This window comes from Streptopelia decaocto (genome assembly GCF_964273445.1).
Source record: "Streptopelia decaocto genome assembly, chromosome: 2".
In the NCBI taxonomy this organism is placed as follows: domain Eukaryota; kingdom Metazoa; phylum Chordata; class Aves; order Columbiformes; family Columbidae; genus Streptopelia; species Streptopelia decaocto.
Window position 1 is genome coordinate 47289652 of NC_138655.1, and position 25971 is coordinate 47315622.

Sequence of the window (25971 nt, forward strand, 5' to 3'; positions counted from 1 at the left end):
CCCAGTAAATCTCTTGCATTATTTAGCATGGTTGCATGATGGAAAATATTCTACAGTGTCCTCTTGCAGACACTCTTATATTTCTCAGTTCAGCAACCAGCCATAGAAGCAAACTGGATCGGGAGATCGTAAGGAAGGGTTGCAGAACAGTAGCAGCAGCTCACCATAGAGAAAAAGTTAAATGACAAGTCTACTCTGCTCCCAGGGCTATAAAGTCGAGGACTGGGGTAATGCTTCCACTTTCTCTCTCGATAGGGACAGATAATAGGCCCAATAGCAGCAGTAACATAGGGGGAAAGTATATGACAGCAGAGCTTCCGCCCTGCCTGATTAGTAGCACCAACAACTCCTGTCTTTCTGCACTGAGTTGTATATGCCTAAATTCTGAAAGATTACCCTCTTTTTCCTTTGTAGCCTGAGCCTGAAGGGAACAAATAAGTTATGAATAATTAACACTCAAGTCTATTTAAATTTCAAAGGTAGTGGAGGTCTTTCTCTAATTTTCTGGATTGGTACACACTGTTCTGATTCCAAAATGTTTGTTAAATCAGAAGAGGTGGGTTTTTTTCCCTGTACTTTTTGGAATGTGATCAAAGGCTAAGAAGGTATTAGGATAAGGAAATGTTTTCCAGAACACAGGTTTTCACCACTGTGGGTCAAATTATGCTATTTTTCTAATATAGTAATAAGAATCCTACCTTTCGTTTGCTACTAATATGGCTCAAAACTGACCTAGGGATATAAATAGAAATACTGCTGTTAAATTCCTGTCAACCATTTCACATCCTGAGAGCTTTCTAACCACACTGTTAAATTTTGTACAGTTCTTTACACACTCTTATTTTCACTACAGATATATTTCACTGTCTTACAATTGTACTACATCTAGACACAGAACAATAGGGAGACAGGTGGATAAAAAGTGCAGATGGTGCTAAGAAAAATCTTTCAGCAGATATTGAACCAGATAGTATTCTTGTATGCTTTATATTGCAGCCATGTGCAGTAACTGTAGACCATTACACTGCACAGATGGAAGTGCAAGTTTGAGGGCTATTGAGCATGTGGCTTTTCCCAGTGTGTCACAATTACAGAAACATCTGTGCTAAATAACTTCAAGCTGATCCACAGCAAAAATTGGCAGTGTTCAATAACTCTCAATATCCATTTTTTTCCCCTGTGGTGAGATGGCCTAGTGACTGCAAGTTGGACTATAGCATAAACCATGTAGCTTCATTATTTCAGGCCCTATTTAGAGATTTCTCCCATGGTATATTACCTACAAAATCCATATGTTTTTTCTTTACTTAGCACTAGAGAGCCTGAGTTTCAGAGATGCCACATGCCTGCAGCTATCATTGACTTGAGTTAGAGGTGTGGATATGTAAGTTCTCTGAAAATTGAGTCCTGTGGGGATACTTTTAATTGATTTTGATTTGCACAGGGAAGGGAAACAGTCTGGGTGGCATGATCATAAGAGACTAGAAGAGAAACAGAGGCAGTTTCCCTGTAGGAACAGAGATTAAAAACTCTGATCATATCTAATATTTATAAGGTACGATAACGGCATAGAAAATATTCATTGCTCTGTTGATTTTGTCTGGTGGAAACAGTGAAGATAGTATTCCCCTGGAAAACTATTAAAGAATAGAATACCTTCCCAAATATCCCCAATAATATAAACCCACACCATTAATATATTTAGACCACACTGCAGTTTAGGAAACTTCACTGTTCCTCATCCGTGACTGACCTGTGACACTGTTTCTCACTCTACATCCTCCTGTAGCATTGAAACCCTGAGGCTTTTGTGGATGTAACTTCATTACTCAAATATAGCACATTTCCAATTCTTCATGGGCTGCCACAGAACCATTTTTCAATTCTTGTTACCTTTATTTATTTTGGCAAGAAAAACATTCCAATACAGTCACTAGATTTTGGTCACCCCCTCTCAGTATTAGAAATAGAAAGATTAATATATTTCTCAGCTGCCACACAGTGCACAAATTCTGCCTAATGTACATCTTTTCATGCATTGTCCAATGTCACTTGGGAAATTCCAAGTGAGGAATAGTCTTCCTCAGAAACTGCGATCGCTCTGTAATGTAATAAACTCAGCAGTAGGATTCTTTCCCTTATATCTAGTTGGATTTTATTTTTCTCAGTTCCACCCCAATTTCTTCCAAGAATACTATTATTTGACTAAGTATTTCCTCAATTGCTTTGATGTTCATACTCTTCATGTATTAGTGAACTAGTGACATGAATCTTATCTGACATTCAGCCAACTTAAACAGTGTTAGTTCTTTCATCTTTATAAACCAGTCTCCAGTTTTCAATAATTACCGCTACCTGTTTTTAAATTCTCCCTAGTTAATCTCTGACTTTCTATGTTCGGAGCTGCAGTTACTATGATATTCTAACTACCGTCACATCTGAACTACAGAGGAGCTATAATCTTTTTGGTTTGTGACACAACTCCTGAGAGGGAGCAGCCAAAATCACACTGGCTTTTCTGCGGCTTTATCTCTTTCCAGATCTTGCATAATTTTTTGCAGTTCAATATATATCCATCCCATGATGGATGTATAGTTAGTTGATGTCTGAATACAGGTCTTCTCTCCCCGTTTCAAAGATGGTAAGCTCCTAAAGAGTCATATTATATTAAAAAAAAAAAAAAAAAAAAAAAAAAAAGTTTTATGTGAAGGAGAGGACTGAAAGAATTTCTCAGTGTTTTTTTCTTCCTAAACACACATACATCCCTAATGCACACCCACCTGAAATCATCCAACAGCACCCCTCTCAGAGTTTCTCTCTGCCAACTCTAACAACTGCCAAGTTGTCAAATGATGCTGCTATCGTGTCCCCATAGCAACAAGCTTTCTGGCCTGAGTGATGGTATTTCCATATTGTCAACTGGAAATTGTCCCAAGTAACTCTAGGAGCACCTGGAATTTTCTTGTACTGCAAATATCTTTTTCTTTTCCCCTCCCAATTCTTCATATATTAAAGGGAAGTTATTCATACTGATTGTGACGAATAGAATGATGACAGCTGAGCATTTTAAGTTTGCTTTACAATTCTGTAAATCTGTCCTTTCAGTGGATTTTATGTTCCTTTTGAAACAGCTGTGAATTTTAATACCATCTTTAAAATAAATTTTAAAAAATACGAGTAAGTAACATATCAAGATCTTGATAACTGAACAGAGAAAATATGTAATTTATCATGTGACATATTCTTCATGCTTTTAAAGGTGATGAGAAATATAAGAAAGGCAAAAGAAGTGATGAAAATATGTTCCTCGAGGAGGAACACATTTCTAACCTATGTATATCTAGTATGTTACTCTACTGTATGTTATTACTAATGTTTTAAACTAACAGTATTTGGATTGTGTAGTCTGATTATGCATCTATTAAAAGGGGAGATAAGTGAGAAATAAAATCTAAGTTGCATTCACCAGTCTCAGTGAATTGGCCAAAATTTACACCCTTGAAAATCTTGCATTCATGTCACCCATCTCCAATTTTAACAATACTTTTCAGTTAGATTATTTAATCTCACTAAATCTTGAAGATGACTTCCAGTCCATTTATCATGACCCCCTAGGTCATAACTCAAAGAATAACTGGGTGCTCTCTAAGCCTGTGGAAACTTCCTTTACCAACATAATTACAACATTCAGATAACATCACTCCAAGCTATTGTGGGACTAAAAGAGAACAGAAGTCAGTTTATTGTCTTTTGTACAAGATATAAGACTACACGGTGACAAGTGAATGGTGAAGTCAGCCACAGTATCCTTGCCAAATGCAGTTTATATGCCTAGTTTGATTACCCAGGTTACCAAGGCAGTCTCCACAAGCCACAATTTTTTTCTTCTGAGCTGGACAGTGATACTAGTGTATCCTTTTATATGGCTGCTACCAAGCTTTCAATAACAAGTGACAGCTCACTCTGTTAATTACATATCATTAATTTTGTGGGCTTAAGACTGTTATGGTGCTTAATTAGCAAATGCTTGCAATGTTCTTTAAGAGATTTTACTAAATAAAGGATTGTGCAAAATGTATCAATGTAAATAACACAAATCCACAAACTAAAAGTTATTCTAAAAACTAGGACCCCACATATGTAGTATAGTTATAGGCATATGACAAGGACAGAAACAAAAATATTTAATAATTTTATGTAAACAATTAATCATTTATGAAATAATCAGCATATTTTTCATCTGGGAATAATGGAGAGAAGAATTAATAAAGTGTATTTCAAAGAAAGAGGTCAACTTGCTTGCAAATATTATTTTAAAACTATAATAATTTTATGGGGCAGTAGACTTGTAGACTCTAAAGAATAAACTAAAATACATTTCATTCACACATTATGCCCTAGCTGTTCCAGCTAGTTATGCCTATATTACAGAGAATTACTTTACTGTAAGAGGAAAGCTTTATCTGAGGGCTGTAAAAGCACTGGATGTTTCCTTGAGCATTTTTTCTGTGAAGATAAGTTCAAAATACAATTAGCAGCAAAACAACTGAGGCGGTTAGGTTACAAGCACAAGTTCAGGGCAAAACTTGTCTGCTTTACAGTGAAAGGGGTAGGGGGCTTTGGATATGGAACAAGTTAGAGGATTGGACAAGGTCTAGAGACTGAACACAGGAGCACAGGGCTGGGAGGCACAACATGAGGGTGGTGTGGGTCATGCCCTGTCCTCACAGGCAAGCTTGTCCTCACCCTCACACAGGTCCACAACAACAGGCTGTGAATCACCATGGTTTCACAACATCCTGTCACAATATGTAAAGTGCACAGGGCCACAACCCACAAAATCTATGTTTACCACAGGAAGAATGAAAGAGAAATGAACATCAAGTATTCTATATCACTAAACAAATATTTCATAGCATTACCTGCAGAGACTTCATACCTGGGCTTTGTTATTACTGCGCCACAACTGTTCTTTTCCCTACTCGTCTTTGTGTTTAGAATGCTATCATTTTTATATCCATGCAAGTACATGCTTCAAACAGCAGATGGGCTATGGCTGTACATACTGCTGTGATTTCTGACCTGACTCTTCTAATATCCTCCTTTTCCTATATGACCGGGCTCAGGTCAGTTCATCCCACTGCTTGCTGAGTGGTTGCTGCATTTAAGCTATGCAAGGGTTAGTATACTTGAGCGTCATATAGCAAATGAGTGCACCAGAATCTCACTGAGGCAGCATTTAAACTGCGGGTACTAATGGTTCATCAAGAAGACCTTAAAGCCTATTTAATGCCAAAGACTAAAGATCTTTATATATCTTTCTGCCATTTTCCAATTCATTACAGAATCAAAGGCAGAGGATGAAGGGTTTTTTCCTCATGTAGCAAATAAAAAAAAAATAACAACTGGGTATCATGTGTTCTTTATAATACGATTCATGCCTCATCCTTCATGCAAGGGAATAGTTCTTTAAATTAAGAGCCTAGATAGCTATAAGCCATCAGTACAAAGTAATCTGCTACACAAGAATTTATAGGATAAATCCTTTAAGTAAGGATTCATGGCTATGCAGCCCAAATATCCTATATGTATCTATTTAATCTAGCTAATTTATCTCTATTTTTATAAAGCATCTAGTCACTAGTAGCCAAATGCCACCTGGGTAAATATAATTTATTGACAAATTGGTTTTGTTCCTGTGGCACTGACAGACAGTTCTGTCATTAAGGAAATGTGTGTTTTAAGAAAAGTTATCATTGTGTTGATATATTTTATAAGATTTTATGTTCATTCACATTCTGACACATTATAGCTTTATTATTTGAACTGGCATATTTATCTTTGCAAGTAATAGCTGGGCGGGGGGGTTATGGGGCACAGGGAAGGATAGTACAGTTGAAAAGACCCAGATCATTGCCTGAGCAACAGTATCTCTCCTATCACAACAAGGTACCTCTTCAGATGATACACTTGTTAGAGGTGTTACTTAAGTAATCAAAAGGTTAATTTGGGAAAAATCAGTGCAGTTTCATTTCAGTTTCATTTCCTTGTTCCCTGTTATTCATAGTAAATGTGTAAAATGTTTCCAAATTGTGAATATTTTCTCTGGAAATATACTTCTCATTATTTGCTAGGCATGATTATGCTCATTATGTATCTAGGTTGATACAGAGACAGTTGAGAATGACATTCATAGAAAATAAATATCCACGTTTAAGCTCACACATAAGAGAGCTGTTGTTTCAAGAGGACAATTCCTGCTGCTGCTCCTAATAGTGAAGGTCCTGCTGTGCTATGTTTGTTTCTGCTATGATGGGACAAGTTCTTGCCTGCAGGCAAGACTGAACTTCCAAAATGATCTTGTTATTCTCAGTGTCTAGTGAGCAATGTGGAAAGCATGGGGTTTTGATTTGAGGATACAGGAGAGCTATAAGGATTTAATGTCTGGAATGAATCACACTGCTAGAGTTCACTCTGCCACTGGTCAGTCATTCTTTCTGTGCTCATATATAAATACAAATCATTGCATGTTGGTATATTAAGGGAATATTTCTACATTTGTTGTGTCACTGAAAATTTTATAATGACAGGAGTTTGTCTTGTTTTTATTGTTTCAGTAAACAAAATGCATATGGAACTGCAGCAAGCAAATTCTCAGCCTGACCACAGAGCTTTGAACTTGAGCTGACACATTGTGGTGAAGAATATGTAGTACAAACACCCTCCATTTTCTGCCAGAAACTAGGCCAGCTAACTGTACCCTCTGGAGCAGTGTGATTCCCATGCAGTTTAAAGCTGCCACTTCCGTACCTCTTACCAAAAGCTTCAGAACAGGCAGTCCCTATATTCTATCCCCCAGCTGTGGTTCATTTATTCCAGATTTTGAAGTAGAAAAGAAACTGATTGCTAAATAACACCATGTAGAAGATAAATGGAGATTTTTACTGTTTTATCTATGGGTGGTAATGGCACTTTTCCTAGGAGTTACAGCATCACTCCCAATGGCACTTAATGGATAAATCTGTGATATTATGCTATAGAGACTCATATCTTTGTAGATGACTGCCATTGTTCTGGAGTACCTTTAAGATAACAATGTAAGGGCACATCCTTGTTCAGACTTCTGCTATAAAGCAATCACAATCCAGGCCCTTCATTATCCAATGCATACAATGCAATTTTATATCAGATGCCTACATTTGTTTCATTTTTCTCAGAAACTACAGATATTCAGATATTTTGAATTTAACTACTTCTATTTTTGTTTAACTGATTCTTATTTTTCTCCTCACTCACTATGTACTAAAGCATGTATTCAGTCAACCTGAAAAAATGCAGTCAAAGGTGTAACATGAAGCCCAGACGAGTCAGGTTTTGATTGCCTAAAATCATTTCAAATAAAACCTGGGGGAGAGCTGTTCATGGTGCTCTGTGATGCATGGAGTTGGCAGGGTCAGTTTGACACCTTCAACAAATCAAGAGTGGGTTAGGGCTCCTGCAGCTTGTGGTAGCACATAACACTTACCTAGAGATTGTTATTCTAGGTGGACCCATTAGGATACAGAAACACTGTGGAAAACTCATTGCTGCTGAGCATCAACTGTGCCAGCAGAACCAGAATTAACTTGCATAAATCTGGATCATGCTGTATTTGACAGTATAGTTCTGGCAAACCTCTTTTCCTGTTTCCAGAACAATGAAAGAATGATGTCTTAGGACAGAGCATGACTTCTTATCTATAAGTACTTCTTGAAAATAAATGCCCACATTAGTTGGCACACATGCTACATTTCACTCAGCTGTGTCTGCACTCGGTGCATTTTTTTTTTCCTCTGCATCACCATGAACTTTCGAAGATAGTTTTGGTGTTTCATGCTTCTTAATAAGCAAATAAAGCTGAATCAAACCAAAATATGATGGTTTTCATCTGATCTCTTTTCTGGCTCCCTACACCTTATGATGCAACCTCTATTTCTCTGTGTTCTCTGCCTCATTCCTTCCTGAGCACACCTGACACACATAAGGTTTAATAATGTACAGATAGACGACCTAGTCTGCCAGCCTAGAGACATATTCCAATTTCTTTCCACAACTCTAATGAGACAAAGCAGTCAGGAGATTATTGCTACCACCACATAAAACCAGATTTATGGATGCTTTTTGTCAGAAAGTAGTGCAAGCCAGTTTGAGTGTTCCACTGAATTTCTCCATTCATCTCCCAGAGTAAAGTTTCCTCATCTGCTAATGGAAGAAGTGCTATTGTGCATATTATATGGGGTTTTTTCCTAATTAGAGAAATGAGGTAATATTGGTCTAGTATGAAATGCGCTGTACATTTCTACCCAAAACTACTGGCCTTATGGTGATTATGGTTCCCAGAAGACAGTGCCTGTAGAGAGAGATCTTTGCATACTATAGCTCTTTCCTGGTTGACACATCAAGGAGGGCAGGTTGGATGGTATCAAGCCAGTGATCCTTTAAATGGTCTGCCACTGCTAGCAGAGCTCCTGAGAGCTCTCCACAGCTGGCAAAGGTTATTCTAAACTCTCTGAAAATGACAGCAGAGCATACTGTGTATCCCCTCCTTTCCCAGCAGAAGACGAAATACCCATTGACTTTTGTTTGTTTACTTTTCTCTGTTTCTGATGTGAATTATTCATTGCTTCTGTTTAAACAGTCTGTTTTTTTGGACCATTTGAAGATACAGCATCAGCATTACAATTTCAGAAGATACAGCACAAAGGCAAAAACCACTCATATTATATATGGTGGCAGTATATCTAGCTCTAGAAATGGCCATATCTGCAGTATTATATTCTGAACCAGATGGTGCTGTCAGACAGTGCAGAATGACAACTTTTAAATGATGCAGAAAGGATAATATGCCCAAGTAGTGAAGGAACTTTATCTCCACTTGCTGCATTTTTTTAACTTCAGTTACAGATGGCACAGCAAGGATCATCTCAGGAGGAAAAGTAAGACTTCCTCATGGCTGATTTTAGCTCTAAAAGAATCTGTCAGAACATTTATAAATTAGGCAGGCAGGCCCTCGTTCCTAGTGATTGCTTATGGCTCCCTCATTGTAAAAGGATTAGGGGGTAATAGAAGGAAATGGGAATTTTTGATATTTTTTTTCATCTGAAAAAACACAGAATAATATAAATTCCAATCAAGCAACATTTCTAATGGAAAATACATATTAAAATATGACATATTATTTTCTTCTTCAAAAACTGGCTCGATTTTTCAGCTCAAAATATTTTTCAGTTCAAAGACAACTTAGGGTAGAAACAGTAAAATATTTCTAAGAAATCAGATTGAAACAGGTTGAAATTGTCAAAACAAAATTATAATCATTGTTCTCAACTATCTCACATTATGTCACAACTCAGAATTTTTGTTTCATGGACTTTCATTAAAGAATTATTTTTCAACCTATTTCATTGTCAGCGATTTCTGCCCATCTTGAAAATATTCATAAGTAAACAAAGTGTTTCTTATCCAGTGTTACTTCAAATATGGGTTTTACAGAAACTAGACCAATCATCTAAAATGCAGACTTTCCTTTCCAAATATCTCAGGTTTACATTCTGCATTCATTCCATCTGCCAATGTAATGCTACTAGATGATCACATTTATATAAAAATGAGGCAGAATATTTGTCTTCTCTTAAACTTGAAATAATTTGGCTCTTAACTATAGAGGCCAAATGTCAAGCTATCTTCCTTCATGCAAACTAATGAAAAATAGCACATCAGTTCATAAAGTGTACACTCAGACCATGTTTTCTGCAGCCAAAAGAAGTAACAATTTCCAGAACATTTATTTTAATTGTGGCAGCTAAATTCAAGGAAGATGAATTGCATTTCAGAGAATCAACACCTCTGCATCTAAAATTAACCACTGAATTGATAATGAGAGAAAAAAATTGTTACAAAAATAAAACTCCTACTTAATGTAACATACTACTTCTTTTCTTGTCAAAATGCATTGGAAACATGAAATAAATGTGGCTTGATTTTGCTGATCTCAGCCTACTGAAACCATGACAAAACTAGGTGAGTAACACATTCCCAATGAAAAATAAGTGGAACTTGTATCTTCAAGGCGTAAATGCAAAATAGACATTATTTAGGACTAAAATTTAAGACTCAAATATGGTCTTTAATCAATTAATAGAGATACAGAGAACAGCCACGGAAAGGAGAATATTGTTAGCTGTCGCATCAGCTCGGCTCTGCCATGCTTCTCTTGGTCCACATGGCATGTATGTTTTTTCGATAAAGGTATAAATACACTCTTGCATGGAATGGTTAAGAGGGAGGATCAAAAATGAGAATCTTACCAAATATATGGACATAGAAAAACCAGAATGGTCTAGAGGAATTAATACAGAAGTAGCAATCAGGAATCCCAGCACAGTGATCTTAAATCAATCTGGTATTACCTGTCATCCTTCCATTCAGCAAAATGTATCAGGAGAATGAAGATATTTATTTTCCCAGGGGATTATTTATTATGACTCACTGTTGCATAAAACCAGGTGTTTAAAATTACATAACATATAACATATTCCATATATTTTCCAAATACTTTATTATTGGAAAAAATTTAGGCCTAAATTTTCTCAGCCACAAAAGGAAAAGAACTTTATGGAACTCATAGGTTCTTCTCTTGAAGCATTATACATTTTTTGCAGAATTAGAAATTATTTGAATGTTACTTTCTGTTCCAGAATGAAAACGCATTCAAATGCCTTTTTTTTGTAAGATTTCTTTCAAAGACTCATTTACATTCATCTAGCTGTTGCAAAAATATGGCATCCACCAACAGCTAGCTATTGCTTGCTTGTTTGTTTTTTCCCCACTGGCTTTCCAAACGTTATAAGCAACGCCAGCAAAAACAAATTTACGTTGGCATAGCTACATCTCATAATGGTTCTGCTAGTGTAGTGATGCCAACCTGGGGAAGAGACTTTTCACAGTGCTAACAGACAATACTGAGAAAATGAAGCCTTGCCACATTTTTTTACACTGGAATATTAATATCTTAAATTTGACTTTTATTTGTTTTATCAAGTTAACAAATTGTATAATTCATCATGTTATCAAAAGCAAACATGGCAATGATATTCAATCATACCTGATGAGTTCCAGGACTAACACATAATGAATTTTTTTTTTTTTACATCCAGATATACTGTATGAAAATAATTATCCTACTGAGGGATGAAAGAATTATTCCATAAATCAGCAAAACTTTGTGGCAGTTGCATCGGTCATTTACTAGTTGGAGACAGTTGCAAAAAGACATCTTAATCAAGTCAGGATCAGTGATATGTAGGTTTACAATCCAGGCAGTTCGCAAATGCAGGGATAGGAATCCAGCCTCCAAACTCCTTGCCCCTCATTGTTTGTCTAAAACCCAAACAGGTTTCTTAAAAGCAGCTGCTGACTCCTGGTACAGTTCTGACAGCAGATGAATGCACACAAACTAAGAGCTTCTTCAAATACAGTCTAGAGGTTTAGAACCTATCATATCTAACCCCCATGATGATAGAAGTAGTTTCAAAGACTGCATCTCTGGAAATAAAATCTATCGAGATGTGTGTTTTGCACTTGGTATTTGACTATTACAGGAAGAATGCTGCCTTGTAACAAAAAATGAGACTGATTCATAAGTGCAACTTACTGCTTAGTAGAAAATAGATTCAAAATTCTATATATTATTTTCTTACAGACATTTTCTCTTAATAGCTTGGGTTTTGTATGTGTGTGTGGTTTGTTTATTGTTTGTGTGTTTGTTTGTTATTGTTACTGTTTTTCTGGGTTGGTTGGTTGTTGTTTTGTTGTTTTGTTTTGTTTTTCTTTTGGTAGAAATAGCTTTTGGAACATGGTTTTCCTTCAACCTTTTGACTTCACATCAGTTCCCATCTCCTCAGCATCAGTGTATCATGTAAAATATGAATTGTGAAATGTTGAAACAGCCCTTTGTTTTTAAGCCCTTCTACCAGGTTCTGGTCTTTCTACAAAGACTCAGGTCCCTCTTTGATAAAAGTAGTCCTCAGCTACCTAACTCTATCAGTGATTTCATGTCACAGCATTTTCACCCAGATAGAGTTTTCCCTAAAAGACCTCAACAGATCAAAATTCACTAGCATTCATATTATATTGGTGAAGCTTAATGAAGTTGCCTTTCTGAGGGCCACTAATTTTCCCTAGACCAAAGTTTATGTTCACAATTTACAAGAGCAGGAGTGACATTGCCACTGACAAATACCAGTAGCATTATTAGCTTGAGCAGACATGCTGTCCAATCCAATTTTAGGCTTTGCAGACCTGCCCATAACTGCAGTTCATGAAAGGTCAGCTCTGTCATTTATGATCACTACACAAAAAACAGATTAGTGTCTCTGTTCCCATTTCTACTGGGTAGTGTGACTTCATCCACTTGTTCTTCCCCCTGGACTGCCAGGGCAATCTGAGTCACCCAGAAAGCTAGGATAGATGGATAGATGGATAGATGGATGGATGGATGGATGGATAGATAGATAGATAGATAGATAGATAGATAGATAGATAGATAGATAGATTATATGGGAGTTGTGCCTCCTCCCCTGACCTGCAAGTTCACCTTCTCCATAAGGTCATATTCGGAGGGTGAGAAGAGGAACTGCCCTGAGCCCAGAAGTGCTAGTGATACATTTCACCACTCCGATTTTGTGTGTTCAGAATCTACACATAATCATGGAATCATAGAATGGTTTGGATTGGAAGTGACCTTCAAAGGTCACCTAGTCCAAGCCCCCTGGAACGAGCAGGGACATCTTCAACTAGATCAGCTTTTCTCAGAGCCCCATCCAGCCTGGCCTTGAATGTTTCAAGGAATGGGCCTCTACTACCTCTCTGGGCAACCTGTTTCAGTGTTTCACCACTCTCATTGCAAAAAAATTTCTTCCTCATGTCTAGCCTGAATCTCCCTTCTTTTAGTTTAAAACTGTTACCCCTTGTCCTATCACAACAGGCCCTACTGAAAAGTTTGTCCCCATCTTTCTCATAGGCCTCATTTAAGTACTGAAAAGCTGAAATAAGGTCTCCCTGGCATCTTCTCCAGGCCAAAGAATTCCAGCTCACTCAGCCTTTCTTCATAGGAGAGGTGTTCTATTCTTCTGATCATTTTTGTGACCTCCTCTGCACCTACTTCAACAGGTCCATCAGTTGCATCAGTTGCCAATGAGCAAATAATCATTCTCATTTTGCATTATAGACTGTGGCCACAGAAGCTTTAGGACAGTTGTGATCTTCCCAGGCCTCTGGGGATCTTCCCTTGGCTTCTTGCAGCACTTGCTGTTGCTAGCTCAGCTCCGGGTTTGAAGAGGCATCCTTGGCCAAACATACCACACCACATAAATTTGTGTCACAGGGCACCTGGTTTTGCTCAAGAAAGTCTTAATTGTACCATGTCTACTGTGAGGCCTTAGTTAGGATTAGCACTCTAAATGGCTCTTATTAAAGTAGGTGCAAGGACTTGCAGAAACAGAAATTCTCTCTGAGCTCTTCATGACAAACTATTTTCTCAGAAACCTACTCACTTTTCTAAAAGTGCTTATCACTGCCTAATTTGTCCTGTCTGACTTCAACTTGCAGACAGAGAGTACCACGCAGGTATGACTGCATTTAGATTTGTCTGACACCTGGCATCAGTGTGGACTGACCCTCTGCATCTTTTTCTTTGGTTTTATTCCCTTAAAGTTCTTCTCTTATTTTATTTCTTCCCTGTAGCTTTTAGTCCTTTCTGATCCTTTTATTTTCTTACAGACATTTTATTTTCCCATTTGGATTGTCTTGTAAAAATACATCACCAAATGTAAATATTAATATCTCAGAGTCGATAGTTTATTGTACTAATTGACAGCCTTATCTGTCTGCATGTTATCACTACCATTGTTATTATGCTTGGATGGGACATAATTTCTTTCATATTTTGAAACTCTCAGAAGCACTTTGGAGCACGACTTTGCCAGTGCAGGCTTGCGTAGAAGAGCTAGAAAGGAAACACTATTTATGGGCTACATTGTGATTTCAACCACAGCCCACAGCAAAAGGTAGTACAAAGCTACACCATCCTGTGGAGGAAACTGGAGGTGATCTGGACTGGAAACTAATCTGCCTTGGAAGTTTGTCATGTTCCTTCAAATGCCCTGGCACATTCATTATAGTTGTCTCTGGTCTGAGGAGAAATCTGGGACCTTCTTTCCACTCTGCTTCAGGTTGTTGCCCAAAGGAAACATCACAAAAACTGCCCATGAGTTTCAGCTAGAGCCCTAAGAACATTCATTAAGAGAGAAGGTAGGCCATTTTCATGTCCAGCTGCCAAGAGATGAGTCAATGGAGAAGAAACCTTTGTCCTTCCTCATGGGTAGTTGTTTGTGAGTGTTGCCTATGAGCTTTTGGGAGACTTTAATAGTAGTCAGCCATCTGATCAACTTATCAATGTATAAAGCTGAAATCCACACATCTCTGCCCCCGAAGGCCAGGAAAGGCAGGACTATATCTGTTACTTAAGGATTTTCACTTGGGTTTTTCATCTTTGAGTCCTTGTCTTGTGTGCAGGTCTGTGACCTTCATGTGATCACAAGCAATTCTGTAATTCCCTTGTGACCTGGGGATTCTTTGGCATTGAGAAGGGCTAGCAGTGTCTGCCCCTCATGGGTAATGGTGTGTTTGCAGAAAGCTGAGGCTTAGCAACTTGCTCTGACATGCTTGCAGAGCCTCACTGTGAATATAAACACGTTAACATGTTTCAGATCATAATGCGCGGGGATGTACATCCTGCTTATCGAATTGAAAATCCTTCCTAGTTTATAAAAGACAGAACAACAAACAGGAACAGCTGAGCTGAAGTCTATATATAATGGATCTAAGAGATACCCTTCTGTCATGCTGAGACTTGATTACAGCCTAAGTGTTGTCAGAGGGGCCATATGTTCCATTCACAGCATGGCTTCGTCCTCTGTGGGCTCAGCAGGAGCAGGCCGTGGCTTGGCAATTTGTCCAAGGCACATCATGAATTGACTAGGATAAAGAGATTAGGGCCCTGATCCTCCAGTACATTCCACCTTGTGCAGCAACTTGTGCTAGTGCAGAGTGGATATGAACTGATACCGCTTGGCCTTGATAGCAGTTTAACACCTCTTCGGGCTCATTTCGATAAGGTGAAAATGACTGTAGAAATAGCAGATAATCACTGACCTTAATTCCTGCCCTGCATTTCCTTTGTGCTTGTGTGTTTCTTCAATGACTTGACTCTTTCTAAAAGCTATATTTGAAACAAAAATGGAGAAGAGAAGAACAAAAGTGACAGCCTCTGCTGCATTCCTTCACATCATTCAAATCTGCCTTCAAACCCCAGGCATCAGATCCTTGACTGGTCATTAAAATCAAGAAGTAACAGAAAAATCTAATGGTTGCTTACAAACAAAATAGGATTAATGAAATTACTTGCAATGAAAAAAAGAGTCTAGAAAATAAGTGCACTATTCCACAAGGTCTCCAACCTTATTTATTACCCCTTCATCCCACTCTCATTCTCCTTCTGCAGTGACGTTTTCTTCAGTGCCTTACAAAATGGGTTGTAGACTCATAAGTCAGTGGTGCAGTAAAATTTCACACATGACTTCTGGAATGGGGATCATGCCCAGATCCCCACTAATTTTCATGCAAATTAGTGACTCTGTTTAGAAAGGTCAGAACTGCCAAATGGTAACAAAAACACAACAGCAGGCAAGCTTAGTGGAGTTAGGGATTTGCTCATTAATTTTTTTCACAGAGCCCTGTAGAAAATAACTCTGTCTATGTCACAAAGAGCACAATGTTATGATTTGAAACATGATTTTTATGAGTCAGAGGAGAAGTGGATAATGTACTAATGTACTTGCATCTAAAAGAGAGGGGAAATGAAACGTCAATCTCCCCTTGATTTTTGTTCTCAAAGAAATTGAACATAAGCATGGTCCCCTGAATCACAGGTATGAATCAGAGTCTCACAGATCTTTTGTAGTAATTGGCACCACACTCATTTCTTCAAAAGGGCTCTGCAATTAATGCAGACAGGACAAAGGGAAGAAAGTTGATATGGTATTATAACATTAAGCTCCTTCTGTAAGAAAGGGCCACCTTAGTGCTATCAGGTATAAAATTCTGTCCTTTGTCACAGGAGGGGACATTCAGTCTATAATTTCTTTTATACTGGATAGACCTTGGTACTATAGCTCTACCAGGGTTTTCTGAATAAATTTTATTTTTTCTTAGGAAAAAATAAATTCTCTTTTGCTTTGACCCCAAATGAAATGTGTAATTCAGCTATACAGGTTTTGAACATTAAAAAAAAATTGATTTTTTTTAAACAAAATAATCACTCAAGATATTTTAAATGGTTAGCTTTTCAATAACAAAACCACTATTTTTGCCATTTTGGCTGAAATGACTCAGTTTTCTTCCCTGAAGTCATCATTTTCAATTAATACATTGCCTAAATGCAGTAGTTGTCTATACAAACTTGGCAGTGTATAGGAACAAGAGAAAAAGAGCAGCATGAAGAAAAGCTTCTTTTGTTAAGTGGTTGGGATAGTCTGGAGATGACTGACTATAACCCATGGTCCACATGATCTGAAGCAATTAAGAATTTAACATTCTATTCTGACTAGGTAAAGGCAGAGACCTGTTGATAGCTTTCTGCTTCCTGGAACCTCACTTGAATCTGTTTGTTTTGCTTTGCTGTCTAAAACCACTCTAAAACTCCTGTTTTAGTCTCTCTTTGTAATTAGAAATTATGTGCAAAAAAAAAAAAAGGCCAGAGATGCATCTGTAAAGCAGGAGAGGGAGCCATGGGTTCAGAAGAGGTGCTGAGCTTCTCTTGTTATGCGTGGTGAAAAGGTCTATATCCTGCAAGATCAGCTTCAGGGAACGCTTCATTCCACTGGATTGAGTGCTGGCAGGACTGGAACTTCAGTGCTTAGCAGAGTGAAAAGCACCGTTACAGTGTGCCATGCCTTAGATGGTTTGCCTTTTTAGCTGCTCAAAACCTCTCTGAAGTAGAAATGAAATGGCATACTTGGACTGGACTTCCATTCTTTTTCAGCTGCACAAATTTTTGTGTGTTGTGTGTGGCAAGAAATACCAGCCTCTGACAAATTCTTTGCTAACAATTCACAAACAGAAGGGAAAATCATCACATAAAAGTCTACGTACTCTAATTTGTTCACCTCTAACATTAGCTATTTGAACACTCTCCTTCACGTTGACTGTTCTGTTATGCCTCATGCTAGTTCAGCTGCTCCCCTCTACTCCTTGTGGGACCTCTGCAGTATATTTGGAATAAACCCTTTGGCCTCTAATTTCATCCATTGCTGCCCCCTGCTAGTATGCTTTGGTGGTTTTCAAAGGTGATCTGGGAAGGAGCTACTTGGGAGTCTGATTTCGTTTTTATTTAGTCTGCAGAAATGACAAGCAAGCTACAACTGTTCCCCTCTGCTTTGGAAAAGAGCCAGGTTTGAAGACCATGGAGCCTTTATAAAGCTCCATTACCAGAATAGGTTTCAATCCTACACCATTCAAACCATTAGACATGTGCTCAAACACATTCTTTCCTCATCCCTAACACGGTAGGGTACAAGGTGAGACAGATCAGGTTCAGCAGAGAGACATAACCACTGCATTCTCAAATTAGAGTGAAATTGGTTTGGTTGATTCTTTCATTGTGTTCCCATGGAGAAACCTTGTCCTCAATAAATGTTTTTTAATCAAGTGCTTCAAGTGAAACTTCAGAAGTACTGGAAGTGGCACTTAAAAGAAGCCTGTTTTTGTTAAAGTTTGATAAAGTTTTGCATTTAGATGGAATTCACAAAGACAAACAGGAAAGTAGTATCAGAATTTGGGACCCACATATGTGTGTGTATCTTAATATCTGTTAATCTATTACTAAGCTATAAAACTAATATGAAGGGCATTGAATACTGTCTTTCATCTGTTCTTTTCCTTTTCCTAAAATAGATCTCACTCAATAACCTTTGTACTTTTGGATAAGGGTTTCAATATGCAGTAGTACCCTTTCTCTTGTCAGAAAAGAGGTTATTACTGAATAATGACAATAATTAAAAGTACTCTAACTGATGTGACTAATAAAACAAATTCACATCAATAGTGAAGGACAAGTCTCAACACATGGATTTGGTTAAGATAAGCAGCCAAAAGATCAGTTGTCCAAATGTTGTCCAAAGGCTGCATGCCAAAATGGGAGCAGTAACAATTAAGATTAAAATCTTATAAGAGCAACTGCTTCATGGTGAATCCCTTCTTGCAGCTGGAAAAAGAACTGCTGTAGTTTATAACTGAAGGCAATATAAACACTGATCAAAACAGGTTAATATATGATACCTTCCCAGCACTTCTTAGAATCATAGACAGAGATACTGGCAATTTTTGGACATTGATGAGTAGCTTTCAATGAGTTGGGGGGACTTCTAGCTTTCCATTTTGATCACTGAATATGAATAGACTCTGTGATGGAATTTTATGAAAAATATAAAAGTATCTTTATATTAAGAATGTAGATAAAAGAATTATTTGTTATATTTATACTTTCATTTGTAATAAAGAATATAAATTTATGTTAGAATATATTGTTGTGTATATAATGCATACATGCATGAATATTTCTGATGTTTTTGTTACACTCTACTTTTAAATGATTGAGGAAATGTACTGCCTGTTTGATATGCTATTCCACAGTCTATAACTATTATAACCATACTTCTGGAACTATTTTTCCAATGCTATAATTGGCACCAAATAATTTTTCCTGGCATATTCAGCTTTCAAAGATCTCCACAGCTCCATGTTTTCCTTGTTTATGAACACTGTTCTCCTCAAAAGTAAATGCACTCCTTTCTCATCTCTGCCTATTTGCCAGCCTATTTGCTTCTTTGTCAACATAAATGCAAGCATTCTTGTCAATTCAGCCATATTATCCTGTTGTCTCCCAGATAAATTCTTCTTCCCTCCACACATTTGAGTAAATCTCTCTTTGAGCCTTATCTTCCTCAAAAGATGTCCAAGAAATCAGGAGATTTGCTGAGAACTGAGTGAAAAGGCAGACTGGAAAAAACTAGCACTTATAAATAGATAAAATAATACAGTGGAAATGTTTATCTCTATTTAAGATCGTAGTTATTCAGTTGTGCTGTTCCTCTCCCCTCATTTAGCACTCGCGATGTCCATTGTGCCTCTCCGTGTCACGGTGTCAGCACAGCCGTGATGAGAGCCCTGAGGTGTGCGGGCAGGCGTGAGAGCATGCACCTCATCGGTCAATGGAGCAGTTAAAATTCCCTTCCACTCCTCTGCCTGCGGTACATACTGTGCCTAATGATTTTTGGTGACTTCATGTGCTTATTGACTAAAAAATAAACATTAAGTAGGTGAAGAAAACACTTCTGGAATAACAGGCTATGCTGCCTTAATGTAAAATGTATTCATTTTTCCCATACAAACTCAAACACACCAATTCGTACGCAAAAATCCTATCCTGTGAAAAATTTTCAAACATAAAAACTGAATTAAATTAGCCAAATGAAGTATTTACCATAAATAGTTCTCCTTGCTTTAGTCCTTATTCAAAGGAAAATCCCAGCCATAACTCGCAGCACTGTCTGACTAGAAAACCTGGGGTTTAGTCTTTAGATTTTAGATTATTGTGTTCAGGAGTAATCAATTATGTCAATATTACATTATTCCAAACACGTGATGAGTAATGGGGGCTGGGTATAATCAGTTACCTTCCCATTGTTTCTAAAATTTCCTTGAAGAAGAAAAAAACAGAAGAATTCCTTAAAAATTAAAAAAAAAAAAAAACCCTGAAGAAATTCCTTAATTTCCTTTAAAGAACCCTTTCATGCTGAGTGCATTAAAAAAAAAACAAAACAAAACCTAAAGACATTCATATAAAAAGCAATTTCCTTAGATAGCAACATTCATTATTCCCCTTCCTATTATTAAAGATGCTAATGTTTGAATAGCTTTCTCCCTCACAAATCAGCTTTTCCTTTAGCTGAGGGAAGTCATAACCCTCTGTTTATGACATCTCATGCTGTTTCTCCAAAAATAATCATTGTGCCACCAGAGCAGAAGAGATCATGGAGCAGATGAACTTTTAATATGTTAAACACTCACCCTGACTCTAAAAGCTATATTTTCAAATTGGATGCAACCTGGCTTCCAATTGTGCACAATCAGAGTAAGCTACTTACATGCCCTGAGTGCACAAGTCAGAGTACATGTGTTCTTGAGCCCTTGAAGTGAATACAAACGAGGGTGTCATATACAAAGGTCTCAGATCTTGCAGGTAAAGAAAAGCATTTCTGAGGTTTTGAGTATCAATCAACTCCATCAGCTCCTGTTGCACTGAACAGGAAGTGAAGATGCAGAACATCCTAAGATTCCCACAGATGTGTAATTAGTCTCCACCCCAATGGTCTGTCTTTCAAAATATCATTTAACCATTTTACCATAAGGGTGACCAATCACTGGAGTACGTTGTCCAAGAATGTTGTAGAGTTTCCATCTTTTGCAATATCAAAAAGCCATCTAGACATGGTACTGGGCAACTGACTGTAGCTGTCCCTGCTTGAGGACAAGATGACCTCTGGTGGTCCCTTCCAATGCTATCATTTGAGATCCACAGTTTACAGTCAGTTGCTGTTATTTCCTATTATGTAAACTAAACAAGGCTACCAAGATGAAGTATTAGTAAGAACATTTATATAATAGGAAGTAAAATTAATTAGGTAAATTATGGAATATAAATGTGTTTTCTTCTGTTGGAAGGTGGGCATTATTTTTACATCCTCCTTACTGTAATGACATCCTTTTTAAAACATGGAACACTTTCTATGGTAATTATCTAATTTTACAAAAGTGAACAGAATAGCATTTCAAAAATGTATAGAAAAATGTTATTTAGGTAATATATTGTTAACAATTCTCAGTGTGAGAAATATCTCCATAATGACAACAATGAGGAAGGGACAAATTCAAGAAAAACAACAAGATTTTTTTTTTTTTTCTAGTAAGTATAAAAAAAAATAAAAAATAAAAAAGACAATTATTTAAGATTTAGGAGATGATGCAGATATACTAGAGCCCAAGTAGTTCTATCTTCTTTTTTCAACTCTTCCACTAATTTGTTTGACATCTTGCAGTTCCTTGCAATCTTATCTAAACGACTCATTAACTCATTCAGATTTGACAACTGTATTAATATAACATAGGAATGAATGTTTAAAAAGTTTATAGCCTTTCCTCAGTTACATAGATCTTTCCCTGTGGTATCATTTTTGAACCTCTCTCTGTCTTCTCTTCCTCTTTCATAAAAAAAAAAAAAAAAGCTCTCTGGAAAGACACATAGAAACTAAAATGGCATCTTCAAAGAAACTCGGTATTGAAATGCCTCAGCTGTCACCAGGGTGAGTGCCAGTTTTACCATTGATATCTTCCTAACTTTTTCTCTACAGAATAAACAATATTTTGCAAAAACTTGACTACCATATTTCAGATACTTTTTGTTGCTTGTCTCTTGGAAACTCTCCACTTCTGTAACAATAAAGCTTTGAAACAAGAAAGGTAACTTCTGTATTCCAGATTTTGTATAATGTTGTTTGATTAAGTAAACACAATTAATCATTTAAGAACAAAGAAACACATAAAGGTCATGCTGAAACAAGCCACCACATCTACCATCAGATTAGGATGAGATAAATGAGACATAACTGGCATTTGCTGCTCCTGTTAGATTTAATTGTGACCAGTCTGAAGAATTGTTTTAGGAAGTAACAGGATTAACTAAGCAAAAATCAAGATACAGCATTCACTTTCTTTACTAAGATAGAATAAATGGTCTCACAAAGCCTATCAGCTTTTTGTTATTCATTCGTACTTACAACTCATGCAAGTATCAAATGTTTTTGGGCAAGAATACAAAAATCATATGCAAAATGAGGCAGAACACAACTTGCATGCCTGTTTTGTGAAAATGTTATCAACCAAGTTTGACTGATCAGTACTTGAGTTAATAGAAGGGTATGAAATATTACCATAAACTAGCTGGATCTCCCAGTTAGTTATATCAACTTTCAATCTGTAAGTATTTTTATGGTTTTTATTTCTTGTTTAAACATTTTTAGGAATAAGTGACTTAGATGGAATTCTGTGTATGTGTATACATATTCACACTGTCATGATAGCGAGAAGAAAATCCTTAGCATGGTATCTATTCATCTAGGACAAAGATGAGAAAGAAAGTACCAGTATACTAGCTTTGGGCATTGAATATACATGTACACACACACATATTAAAATGAAGCAAAGAGGTCAGAAACTGGCTGCAAAGGTCAGGCAAAGAATTCTTCTACAAAGATAAATAGATCAGGAGAAGAAATGGATTTTCTGACAAAGGAATACTTTCAAGAACACAGGAAAATCTCAATTTCTTTTTCTTACGTCATTTGCAAACCAGAAGTTGCTCTGTCTCTCCAAAAAGCTTTTGGGTTTGGTGGTTTTTTTTGCTGCAGTTAACAACTTTTAGTCTAAATGAACAGAAATTTGAAGAAAACAAGCAAAGGAAGCAACTTCACATTTTCCATTTAAAGTGTCAGAATAGGACATGAAAGTCAATGTGAGACTTTCACATAAAAAATGTCTTTTCTTCTTTTTTTTCCCACCAGCTTTGTGATTTAAAGCATCAACCTGCTGAGGTAAAAGAAAAAAAGCAGCCTTTTGGAAAATTTAGTGCAATACCACTGATGAACCAGTCACTCGCTCATCTGGGCTGTACCAGCTGTGTTTTTCCAGTTTTTTATAACCTGCCTATGGTTACAGGAAGGGGATCTTGCTGCAGTGTAATTGGGCATGAGGAAACAGAGCTCCCTCATTGCATTGATATAAGCAGACATATTTTAGTGAGCACAATAATTGCTGAAAGTATTGCCAAGACCAGGGCTATAGATTAAGTAGCTGTAGATGTTTCCCTAATGTTCCACCCACATATTCTACAATGAGCAGAGCTCAAATGCAATAATCTTGTCCTTCGTGTATGACTGTGTGTAATATAGCCAGGTCAGTGCAGCATTTCATTGGAGATATAATGCTTTTTCAGCAAAAGTACTTTTGTAATTTTAAAAACTTAGAACACTTAACTGACTCCTGCAAAATGAAATTATTTAATGGTAAGGTGAAGCTGGTGTCAGTAGATGACTCCAAAGCTCACCTTGAAACACTGGTGAAATCACTAATATTTAAATCCCCAGTGTGCCTTGATCTTCAGGACACTTTTATTAATCATTAATACTAATGTTTTCTATTGATTATCAGGTTTTTCTGTGTATGAGACACTCTGTGCAGCATTTCTGTCTCAGTCACATAACAAAAGACCCCAGAGCTTGAGACAGTGGGGGCCATTTGAAGATTATGTAGTAAAAAGTAAAGTTTCAGCACTTACCAGCTGAAAATCTAAATATGGTGCAAGTGTATAGATTATTTCAATAATCAAAATTTAGAGAGAGGAAGAGAAGATGGGAGATGAATGAAAGGGGGAAAGAAAGGAATGGAGGAGGAAATGGATTTCATTTATTAATACATTTCCATTTTCTTGTTTGTGTTTACAAAACTGCCAAAATAGTCTTTAAATGTTATATTTCACTACTATTTTTAGGTCAGATCTGAAGTGTCTGCTCAATCCAGTGAGTTCATAGCCAGCTTCAGGTGGAAAAAAAAAAAAAAGAAAAAAGAATATAACCATCTCCCTCTTCCCCCCCTCTTCACTCCCTGCTCCCCTGAAAAAAAAATAATTAGGATACATTGATCTTCTCCTTTCTCAAACAGTTTAGTTACAATTGTTTAATTTCTGTACAAATGTTTTAATCAATTTGGGAAACTTGCAAATGCAACAGAAAAATTTCACTTATTATTTGCCCACAGATATGAAAGCTAGAGAAGTGAGATCTCATATGTGTAACACAATGAAAATAGGTTCTGCACAATCCTCTCAGTACTCCTTGGTTTTAAGGATATAAGGGAATGCAACCAGTATTTTAATCTCTAGGAGAGACACAGCAGCTTTTGTGTTCAGATGTAATATCCTGAACATTTTCCAGCTTCACTTTGTGATACAATCAGAGGAAACTTCAGCCACCACACACTGTTTTCTGTGATGAAGAATTCCAGAAATATGGAGAAAGAAGGAGTCCTGGTGCTCTCCTGATGGGAGAGCCCCACAGCACACATCACAGTATCACAGTATGTTTGGGATTGGAAGGGACCTCAAAAGATCATCTAGTCCAATCCCCCTGCTGGAGCAGGAACGCCTAGGTGAGGTCGCACAGGAACATGTCCAGGTTTGTTCTGAGTGTCTCCAGAGAAGGAGACTCCACAACCTCCCTGGGCAGCCTGTTCCAGTGCTCTGTCACCCTTACTGAGAAGAAGTTTTTTCTCAAATTTAAGTGGAACCTCTTGTGTTCCAGCTTGATCCCATTACCCCTTGTCCTATCATTGTTTGTGACCGAGAAGAGCCTGGCTCCATCCTCATGGCACTCACCCTTTATATATTTATAAACATTAATAAGGTCACCCCTCAGTCTCCTCTTCTCCAAACTAAAGAGACCCAGCTCCCTCAGCCTTTCTTCATAAGGGAGGTGCTCCACTCCCTTAATCATCTTCATTGCCCTACGCTGGACCCTCTCCAGCGGTTCCCTGTCCTTCTTGAACTGAGGGGCCCAGAACTGGACACAATATTCCAGATGGGGTCTCACCAGGGCGGAGTAGAGGGGAAGGAGAACCTCTCTCGATCTACTAACCACCCCCCTTGCAAAACACCCAAGGATGCCATTGGCCTTCCTGGCCACAAGGGCACAGTGCTGGCTCATGGACATCCTGTTGTCCACCAGGATCCCCAGGTCCCTTTCCCCTACACTGCTCTCTAATATGTAATTTCCCAACCTATACTGGAACCTGGGGTTGTTCCTGCCCAGATGCAGGACTCTACACTTTCCCTTGTTAAATTTCATTAGGTTATTCCCCGCCCAACCCTCCAGCCTGTCCAGGTCCCGCTGGATGGCAGCACAGCCTTCTGGTGTGTCAGCCACTCCTCCCAGCTTAGTGTCATCAGCAAACTTGCTGATAGTACACTCAATTCCCTCGTCTAAATCGTTAATGAATATGTTGAATAATATTGGCCCCAGTACTGACCCCTGAGGCACTCCACTAGATACTGGCCTCCAACTAGACTCCGCACCATTGACTACCACATGTCAGTTCAGAAGAAATATCTGGGCTTAAATGCATATCCATCTCCTCAGGATTTAGCTCAGACTTTCAGACATCAGTGACATTTTTGCACTAATCAAAAAGCAGAGTAGGGAAAGAAATGCCACACATTTCTTGCAGTTTCCAAGAATTTTTTTGCCATGATGGACTAGAGTTTTGCTGGATTTTAAGCAGTCCTTATACTTTGCTGGCAAATGTACATATCTACATAAACAAAGCATATTGACCACAATTATTCAAACAGCCAGAGTCCTATAAGTGCTTCCAGAGGCTAAGTGAAACTAGTAGAGCTGATACTTATAAAATAACATAGTCCTACTCCTGTAAATCAATAGGTGTCTCTGTAAACGTACAATACCTGAAAATCTAATAAATTATTTTATCCAATAAACTAAAACTTTTAACAACTAATAAATGTCTGTATGGGTCATTAACAGCAGTACAAAGTAATTATATCATAATTGCTGGAGAACTGAACTCTTGTTCGTACCATCCAAAAGAAGAGATTATTTAAACAACCAAAGAACAAAACATGATTCTGTGCTATTTGCAGTGTTATACTATGAATGACATAGAATAGGTTCCTAAAATACCTTCTCT